The 10,660-nt window shown below is 35.0% G+C and overlaps 1 long non-coding RNA gene across 2 annotated transcripts; it reads left to right on the plus strand.

Annotated features, from left to right (window-relative positions):
* The first annotated feature begins 2,327 nt into the window (after window positions 1–2,327).
* LOC124885630 lies at window positions 2,328–3,837 on the plus strand. Of its 2 annotated transcripts, none has more exons than XR_007042949.1 (2): window positions 2,328–2,435; window positions 3,618–3,837. It is a non-coding gene; the product is annotated as an uncharacterized LOC124885630 (long non-coding RNA). The 2 variants fall into 2 exon arrangements; XR_007042948.1 differs by lacking the exon at window positions 2,328–2,435 and adding an exon at window positions 2,459–3,461.
* Window positions 3,838–10,660: the final 6,823 nt, after the last annotated feature.

Raw genomic sequence — 10,660 nt, forward strand, 5'->3', positions numbered from 1 at the left:
AAGCTTATAATTTATGAGTTTAATTTTTATCATAGAACATGTTCATTATAAAATGATAATACAAACCTATGGATAATTTTAATAGTTTTTTGAACTTATAAGTATAGATTATATTTCTTAAGAAAGTTACATATTTTTTTCAAAAACTATGGCCATAACACATGGTGAAACAACAACAACAACAAACTCAGTATATTTCCATACAGTGAGATTTGGGGAGGATAAAGTGTACGCAGTTCATACCTCTAAAGAAGTAGAGAGGCTGTTTCCAACAGACCCCCGAAGCAGTCCATAACACATGGTGAAACTTCACTCAAAAATAGTCAGGAATCTAAGGCCAAACGCTAGCTAAGAAATTTGGCAACAACAGGCGCCGTGTGACTTTGACACCTTTCACCTTTGTTGAATCTGCGTTGAAAAGGAATAACTAGTACATACTTCTGACACTGATTTAGTTATCAGTAATGAAATCTTTTAACTTATTAACAAAAACTACTGGTTAACTAACTTGTAACTAGCATATACACTCTGTACCTTTTTGGTACAGATCCGCATACTAGTTGACGTCGTTGATTTGTGTTCGTGCGGTGTTGATATCCGAAGATAGGGTGAGCTCTTGGAGTTCGAGTCGCCCATTTTCTTCAATCTTTTATGTTCACTCTTTTGTTTCAAGACAGATGTATTGACTATTCTAGATACTTGAGTTGTATTATTACTACTAGATGCTCCTGTACTGGCTCTACCATGTCGTCGGATGGTGTCTATGTGACTATCTTTATCTATTTCAAATATTATATTTATAAGTTGTACTTGTTGATTTTCGCCTATGTTGGGCATTTTCCACCACGTTAACCCATTGTGTTTAACTTTGGGTTACGGTTTGACGTATCTACTGGCGGAATAGAGTAGGTGTCATCAAGACTCGTAAATCGGGTCGTGAAAACTACCTCACTCATGACTTGGAGTTAGCAACGATAGTATTTGCGCTTAGGATTTAGAGGCATTATTTATATGGGTTTGCTGTGAGATCTTTATTAATCACCACAGTTTTTAGTATATTATGACCAAGAAGGAGATTAATTGAAGCAATGTAGATGGATTGTGTTACTGAAGGACCATGAAATCTCCATTCTCTACCATCCGGGCAACACGAATGTGATTGCAGACTAACGTATAACTACTGGTTAACTAACCTGTAACTAGGGTGTATCATGCTTTCTCAAAGTTCCATCATATGAAACATAAGTTCAGCATCATGACTGTTCATAGGCTTTTTCTTAAATATCTGAACTAACGTGCTCTTTCTCTACTCATTTAACGTCTTTTCCACTCCACAGTGGACTCAGAATATGGTTAGTTATATTATTCGTATCTCTGAGGTACTGTCAGATACCTAGGGGTGTTCATGGTTTGGTTAAAAATCAAATCGAACCGCGATCCAAATCAAACTGATTAAAAAAACCGACATTTGGTTAGGTTTGATTTTAAATTTTTAAAACCGATGCTTATGTGGTTTGGTTTTGGTTTTACTCTAAAATAACCGCCAAAATAATCAAACCGAACCGATAAAATTTATATATATATATATATATATATATATATATATATCACATACATATGCATATATAAATTATTTATATATTATTCATAAATAAAATATAAATATTTTTTATATTTTAAATTTTAATCAAGAATTTAACTTTAGTCATAACACTTTTAGTCATATGTCTCCATCTAATTGATGGTACGAGATTCTATATGATTTTCGCACTTTGAATGGCAAATGATACTAATTGTGAAAATTATGATGTTGTCTATGGGATTTTATAGGTGAGTTTTATTAGACTATAGATAATCACTAGTTTTGAACTTTCTTTTTGGTCCCTATTGAGCAAAAAAATTATAAGTTTACCTTTTGGAGGGTTTATCATATCATTCTCTTATATGTAGTTTCTAAATACATTTGTAGAAGCGTTCATATGGTGTTGTTCATGGCGTTGCCTAAGTATAACACTAAATTGACATATTAGTTTCAAGGTTGAGGAACAACACTCGGTTGACATCTCATATGTTGGATTGAATTTTTTAAGAAAAATTTTAACTTTTATCATTAAGTAATGTTAAGAACCGAACCAAACTGAACTAAACCAATAAGAACCAAACCGACGGTTATTTTTTTGTGTTGGTTTGGTTTGATTTTAGAAACTTAAAACCGACTAAGTTGGTTTGGTTATGGTATTGACCAATAACCGACTCATGAACTCCCCTACAGACACCTGTAAGGATGCCATCTGCATCACTTGGTTTTCTAGCCATCATATTATTTATGACACTCAAATGACTTTAGCGCTAGAGAGGAGATGAGGTACATCTAAGATCACACGAAACAAAGTTGTTCCCAAATATCTCAAGACAAAAGAGGAGCAACAATACATGTAAGCCATACCTACTAGTTCTTGATTATTGTTATTATACTTACATTACTGGTGTTTACTAGTAGTCCTTTCAATATGGTGGAGACTCGCATGTCAATGCTCTAACTGTGAGATTTATAGGACTGATAGTTTTAATACCCGTGATTTGCCTTAAATTACAACTTATTTACCAGTACTGAAAGGAATCTAATCCCAATTAAATAGAAAAAATACAGAGGGTTCATTGCTAGGAATTCTGGGTAACTTTCTGCATTCCCTAAGGTTACCTTAAGGTTACAGGTGAAGCCGATCCAACTCGTTTTGGATTGATGCCTAGCTCATTGATTGATCTATCAGGATGTAATTCTTCCATCCCAAGATCATCAGTTCATTAATTTTATCAAGTTCTTCTTGCTTAGCGGGCAAAGCGCTCGAAATTTGCACCCAAGGATGTGGCTTAGTGGTCAATTACGTAGACTAGACACCATGAAGTCTTACGTTCAATTGACAAAACACTAAGTGATTTCTTTCCATTTGCTCTAGCCTTGGTGGACAGAGTTATCAGCGCGTAAGTTGGACCGACACCAAGGGTATCAGGAAATCTCCAACAACAAACAACATCTGCGGTGCTCGAACTCGTCAAAAATGTCACGGGGTGCGTGTCAGATCCTTTAAAAGTAGCTTATTTTTTACACGGTTTTGGAGAGTTGGAGCAACTTAGAACAACATAACCCCATTTAAGGTGAACACTAGTATTTAATATCTTGTATAAATTGCAGGATTAGGTGCGGTATAAACCCATAATCACGTACAGCTAGCTCAAATTAAATAAGGGATAAGGATAGATAGTTCATACTCTTTAGAAAGAATGGTAATGATCTCGAAAAGGACAAGTTGAAAAAGATTGCAAGAGAAAGAGAAAACAACACTGAAGATGATCTGAACAAGTACTCTCTTCTCTTCATACTCTTTGTACAATCTGCGATTCAAGAACCATAAACATGTCCAATCCAGTAAGGATAATGATCCAACTGCAGTTACTCCTTCGTATGTAGCCCTTCCCCATCCCATTTTCTTCAATAATGCTATACTCCCTCTGATTTGCTGCCGCCCTTCCCCATCCCATTTTCTCCAATAATGACTCCCTCTGATTTGCTTTACTAGGGGTTTACTAATAAATCTGTCTACTTCTTTCTTCTTCAGTACAAGGCCGTTAGACTCCACATTTCAGCATTTCAGTATCAAACAATGATGAAGATCAACTACCATGTATTTGGCACCAACTTGCTTCACAATACTTGTCTTTTCAACAGAAAAGAAAATCACCTAAATCTACCGTCTTCTTGCTATTGAGATTTGATTTTGTTTAGTTTTTGTGATACTCAGATTTTTGGGAAGGGGAAAAGAGAGATTTTCTCAAAAGTGTGTTGATTTTGGTATTAGTTTTTAATTAATTACTTTTTAAAACATTTGTGGTTGTTTTAACAAAACCTTCGGTTTGGTTAATTTATTTATTTTTTTCCATATTTTTTGAAGTTATAAAAAGATTAATTAGGAGGGGTTTGATTATTTTACCCTCATTTGTTGTAACACTTCACACTTACTAGAATTCTTTTATAAATAAACTAGATACTAGATGGTAGAACCCGCGCCAGCGAGGGCCCAATAAAAATTTTTTATGTGAAATAATGAAAATATTCTGATATTGTAAAAAAAAAAAATTACATACAGCATATTAGGAGTCATCCCACAAGTGAACATTATTGTAACTTGTAAGTCTACAGAACAAGGATGGAGAAGTAGCAACTTCAATCTGGTAGTTCAAAGTTAGTAGTTTGTGTGAACGCAAAATCTGCTAAGTGTCAGCGATCTTTTTTGCGCACAAACAAAACATGAAATGTAAGAAAACAACTCTGAGAAAAGCATGTTACCATATCATTATTCACTGTCCACTACCTTCCTCACATAAATAGAGAGTGAAAAAGTGATAATGAATACAAGCACGTAGCAAAAGCAGGTTCTTTAGTGAAGCTTTGTTGGCAAGATTGCACTGATTTCTGGTTTCACCCTTTGTTGCGTTAAGTGGATTTTTCTCAGAAACAATAGTGAATGGCTCTTCAAAATTCCTTCAAGAAATATATAAAGCTCACTTCTTGAGCATAGAAAAATTGTAGTTCTGTAAAATTGTAATGCATTTGAGGTAAAATAACATTACAAGGGAACAAGACAAAAGGCATATATGTGCATGAAGACAGAAGATCCCATTCTGATCACCGCATAAGAAATTTATCTTTACATACTAATATTATTTAGAATACTTAGGTTCAACTGAGGGTGTGCCTATGGATACAAATGGTGCATGTACAGATATTGTCATCATCATGGTGAGGTCGTTGTTATAATTGTTCTGCTGCTCGTGACATTAGTCTTATGTGCAATACAGGTACTGTTCCAAAAATGATCACAATGAGACCTGCAGTAACATGAACTCATGTATAATCAGATTTTCCACAGAAGACAGTTATGCAGAGTAATATTGTATCTAATTATGTCCTCTTGACCTCATAGTAGATCATAACCTAAAGAGTTCTTATGTAACGATCTCGAATTATCAACTCAACAATCAATACACAAACTGAACGAAACTAATTAACTTTGATTAATACGGGAAGAAGAAATTACAATATGAAGAAGAAGAAGAATAGTAGACGGGGATGAGAAGATTAGAGAGAATTAGGGATGAGAAGCATAGTTTTGCCTAACTATATAGTAAATGAAGCACAAAAGTTGTTTGGTATTTATTTTCAAGGAGCCAGGCAACATTTTGTTAACAATGAACAAGTCGACTCACTCTGGGAAAGAAGTGACCCCGTGATTTTGAAAGGAACCAGATTGATGCACAAGCATGCATCTATGCATTTTCCATTTGATCCTGGTGAGTCAGTTTCTCCATCCATTATGTTCGAGAGCTTCGATATACATTTGGCTATATCGAACTACTTGTCTATTACACTATATTCTAGTGTATTTGTTCTTGATGGTACTGTGGAAAGTGGCAAGTTGTTTAATGATATGTCCAATGGCAAGGTGGGTGTACAAACTGGTCGGCATTAGTTGTCACAACCACTTCCCAAACCACCTTTCTCAGCTTTACTATTAGATTTCACTGCCCAAGTTGATCAGTTGGTTGAAATAGCAAAGGAATTTGACGTCGATGGTTTTGCCATAATTAGTGGGATTAATTCCAAGACAAATGGCTGTATTTTTGCTGCTAACTTCAGTCGTAATAGACAACTCGCAACACCTGCAATTGCTGCCATGCTACAGGAGTGGGAAGATTTAAAATTAAGAAGTGAATATTTTACTGGAAATAAAGAAAAACATGGTTGTAATTGGTTGATAACAGTGGCGATGGAGAGATTTGGTGGAGAGGCAGCTGTGGCAATGGAGAGATTTGGTGGAGAGGGAGCTTTTAAAATCGTTCATTGGTACTTAAAGATGGATAATTTTAGCTTCGATGGATCTGAGCATGTTACTGAGTACTGTCAGTATCATATTTCAAGTGCTCCCAGAGGTTCTTTTGATCCTAATAGTACTCTAGATGATATTCTTAGCATTCCATTATTTAATACTAATGCCTATAGTTTGGCCGATTATGTGATTATGTCATTTGGAAGAGAAGGAATAGATGTCAAGAAAGCAGGGAACGATGAGGGCATTGCAGGTCATCTTTTTACATATCTTTGCCATGTTAGTCAGCAGCTAAACAAGAATGATGTAGCCACGTCTACAATAATCTAGGCTGCCAACCAAGTTACTTCTTCGTTGCTTACTAATCTAACTGAAGTCGAGGATGCTCTTCCTTACTTAAACCTTGAGGACAAGGTTCTTTTTTAGGGCGAAAGTATTGTTATGAATGGGCCGAAAGTAGTTATGGTAAAGCAGCCCAATACCACATTAAGTGGCTATGTGTGGGATATGGGTTAATAAATAGAACATTTTAGTAAGAATAGATTTATGAAAATTGTGATAATTGCTTAGGCAAAGCTATGCTTCGTTTACTATAACCTGAGCACCTGTTTCTGTGCTCTGCAATGATTCGCCTCTTCGAACATTTGTATCTGCAACAACAAGATCAAGAGGCAAGAGATCCTCTTCTTTGTCATGCAAATCTAAATTGGCTATCTCCTTTAAATTGTGGATCTCCTGTTTTGCTTGATTTGGCAAATTTTTAGCCCCCTCAGTTTTAACTTGTAATGATGTATCCTCATATTCACCCTCTTGTTTCATAGCATCCGGTGTTTGAAGAAATGTTTCAATATCCATAACATTTTCAGTTTTCCTGTCCGTCTTTTCATCAAACACCTTGTGTGCATCCAATTTGCCAAAGCCCGATGAGCTAGCCTCAAAACGACTTTGGTTCTCAGTCACGGAAGCTACATGCCTGAGATTTGCGAATCTCCCTCCCGCAAACTCCAATCCTTTTTGTTTAAATCGAATTCTCACCTTATCAGCGAAATATGGCCAATCAATTAATTGATTATTCCTTAATAACCACTGGTACCACTCCAATGCTTCACCATCAAAATAGAACGAAGCCACGGTGAGCTTTGGATCTTCCTTAATTTTATAGAAAGTGAAATAATGCTCTGCTTGAACTATCCAGGCCTCTGAATTCTCGCCACGAAACTTCCCTAATTTGACGTCCATAACTGTTTTTGGGGGTTCAAAAGTGGTCGTGGGATTTTTATCCAAAACGCCCAGCAACATCAACCTAAATTCAACGAGATCTTTAGAGATAGAATCCTTCATTTGTTTGATTGAATCACGAACTGGATCATCAACAAATGCCTTGAGTACTTTTTAGTCCTCCATTTGAGAGACCTCTAGATGAAAGCACCAATGTAACGATCTCGAATTATCAACTCAACAATCAATACACAAACTGAACGAAACTAATTAACTTTGATTAATACAGGAAGAAGAAATTACAATATGAAGAAGAAGAAGAATAGTAGACGGGAATGAGAAGATTAGAGAGAATTAGGGATAAGAAGCATAGCTTTGCCTCAGCAATTATCACAATTTTCATAAATCTATTCTTACTAAAATATTCTATTTATTAACCCATATCCTACACATAGCCACTTAATGTGGTATTGGGCTGCTTTACCATAACTACTTTCGGCCCATTCATAACATCTTAAGATTTTGAAACGTAGGAAGAAATAGGGATTCTACTAGGAGAATAAATTTCGAAACATCGCCTATTACAATTAAAAGTTGAAAACCAAGCAAGATGACATTTTTATGCGTCCAAGTATGTATCTTCCAAGAAACCACACAGAAACAGTTTGAGTGAATTAAAAGTCCGAAATCCCTCGTAAAAATAAAGCAGAATAGCTGTATGAAAAACCAGCCAACAATTACGGTAATACGTAAGAGGAGATGCATACAGAGAACAAAGAACATGTGTTTTAGCTTTTATCGGCAAGAAAAACATGTTCTATTACTTGTATTCAGTGGAGGAGCAGGTACCTTGGCCTTAGTTATACATTCTGGAGGCAGCAATATAATAGAGAGTATTATTTATGCGTTTAAGCTTCTTTATATTTTTCACATTGAAAGTCCAGATGTGAAAGTAAACCATCACTTGAATAAAAAGATGGTTAAAGAATGGTGAAATTTTTTCCAGCTTTAAGTCCTGCAAAGAATTTACATCTGTTGTTTTCATTCACAATGTCAAACTATAAAATGTTCCAGTTCACTAACAAAAATTTACAACTTAAGACGCTAAAATACCTATTTTGCTTTTCTGGGTCTCTCACATTGCTTCAGCTTCTTGAGGGGGAAAACAACTTATTCTATTGACTAAAATTCAAAAGGTAGAAGGTGACTATTCCATGCTAAGTCATTTTGACAAAAAACTGTTACTTTATTATTATACTTCTGCATACACAAACCATCTCTAATGTAAGTACTTACTACTATGAAATCTATCAAATTGATATTATGAGGCACCATACTCAATTTCTTCATTTATTTGTTGTTTTTGCTTTCTGCTTTCATGGCGTAAGATTTGTTACTCCTCACCTTCTAAGGACTCTTAAAAAATTGTAGAGCTAAGAGAGTCAAGTTCATCTCAGATATATCACACTTGAACCAGCTAAATTTGCTAGTAGCCAAGCATTGCTTTGTCAATTCTCTCGGTCACATTTGGTGAAGAGTATCTGCAAAAATTTCAAGGGAAAGTCACAAAAATTGCTTTAATATACAGATATTTCGAATAATTAAAATATCAAAGACATAAAAGAACAAAATATATCTAAGCTAGACATTATATAGATAAGTAGAAAAGCAGCCGTTATGAATTTTAAGTGCATGTAAGCTTTTGGAACATGCTATATTTTATGATAAAATTTGTTCACTTTCAATCTGCGTTGGAGGTAATGGTGGATTTCATGTAAGAAAATATCAGATAACAAATATAGACGGACAAAGAGAAAGAATGAAATATATCTAAAAGGAAGCAAAAAAGGATACGTGGCTATATAGGTGCACATGTTGAAAGACACGTTGCACAAGAAACCTTATAAAAAGTCAAAAATGCCCTTAGGTACACAATTTATTGACATATAAGGTACCATGTCGAAACTCGCGTCTTAATCAATGTAAGAAAAAGTTCACATATCTTCCAACATTTCCCAAATGAGCAGTACTCATGCTATGTTTGTGGTTGTCTTGACTTTCTCTTCCCTCTAAGCTAATATGTCCAGTTTTGAATTATAACAAATACAATTAAACCAAGTTGCGTCCGCAGAAGGGCCAGAGCACAAGTCTATAGTACACAAGCTCAACTTACATTTCTACGAGGGGCTATTTTCACGGCTTGAACCCATGACCTCCTAATTTCATGATAGCAACTTTACCAAGGCTCTCCTTCAGTCATCCCCAAACTATTGTGATGATAAATTCCAAATGACTACATGATATCCCCTAACTATATTCTCTTTGGAAACAAAAGCAGGAAGCAAAATTTAGCTAGCCTACTTCTCATAAAAGAAGCATATTCTTGTTTCATAAGCCTATTCACACTACAGAAGCTTTACAATTGATAAATCTGTGGTCTACCTATGCACTCAGAATAAGAGAAGCAATATTTCTAAAATAAGAACTGTAAGATCTATGTTTTTATAGCACGATGACCAAATACAGGATAATAAGTAATGGCCCTCAATGAATTCAGTTACATCAACCTGTAAAGAAATTAAAGTTCAAGTAAATGGAAAAAACTGCGATACAGAAAGAAATGGTAACATCGAACTTACATTCTCAACAGAGGGAATCTCAACTGGTTGAATTCCAGCTAAGTCTTGAGTGAGTAGACTATTTAGAAGAAATTACAGAAGTCACAAGGGAGAGAAGCAGAAAACGGCAAATCGAATGTGAAAGCAAATAGAGGGGAATGTTGAAACTGTCAAATAAAGTACTATTACGCTTTCAGATAATGCATACCTAGTACGAAAGGCAACTCCAAGCATCCAATCATTTGTCAAATAAGCATTCACAAATTTAACCAGAACAGCGAGCTTCAGATAGTAATGGGGTCGAAACCTATATTTGTAAGGAAAGACATCAAATATACTATGTCAGTACATATTCTAAACTTTACTGACCTATGAAAGTTCAGTAGAATTAAGCTCTTTGACTTCATTGTCCAACAAAACCAGAAGATCGTCAATCCGAATGGTACATTAAGAGATATATCAACTTAAAGAAGACATCGTTGAAAGGATTGCCATTTATGGCTGATTTTGGTGTAACAACTAAGTTAACATCGATGACGATTTTCGATCTTGAAAAAGGGAGATTTAAATAGAGCTTAAAGTATAAGAATTCATGTGTACAGAAGTGCAAGAAATGGTTAAAATAAATTCATAGTTAAAGCAAAGATTTAAATAGACTCGTAATCAACATTATAGATTCACTACTGAATTATAAAGACAATTCCAAATCAAATTGGAGAGCAGATTACTCAACAAAGGAAGATGTTGCGAATCTGTTTCTTCATTTTTCAAATAAATCTACACGATTAGAAGCGTTTGAAAAGTGTCACGTACAAAAAGCTGAAGATGAGTAGTACATGAATTGGTTCTAACATGGACAAAACACATAAGCTAAACCATAACAATAAATCAACAATCACAGTTAAAGATTCAAACTTTGAGGGATTTCTAACATGGACA

Source organism: Capsicum annuum, chromosome 7 (assembly GCF_002878395.1).
Source record: "Capsicum annuum cultivar UCD-10X-F1 chromosome 7, UCD10Xv1.1, whole genome shotgun sequence".
Taxonomy (NCBI): domain Eukaryota; kingdom Viridiplantae; phylum Streptophyta; class Magnoliopsida; order Solanales; family Solanaceae; genus Capsicum; species Capsicum annuum.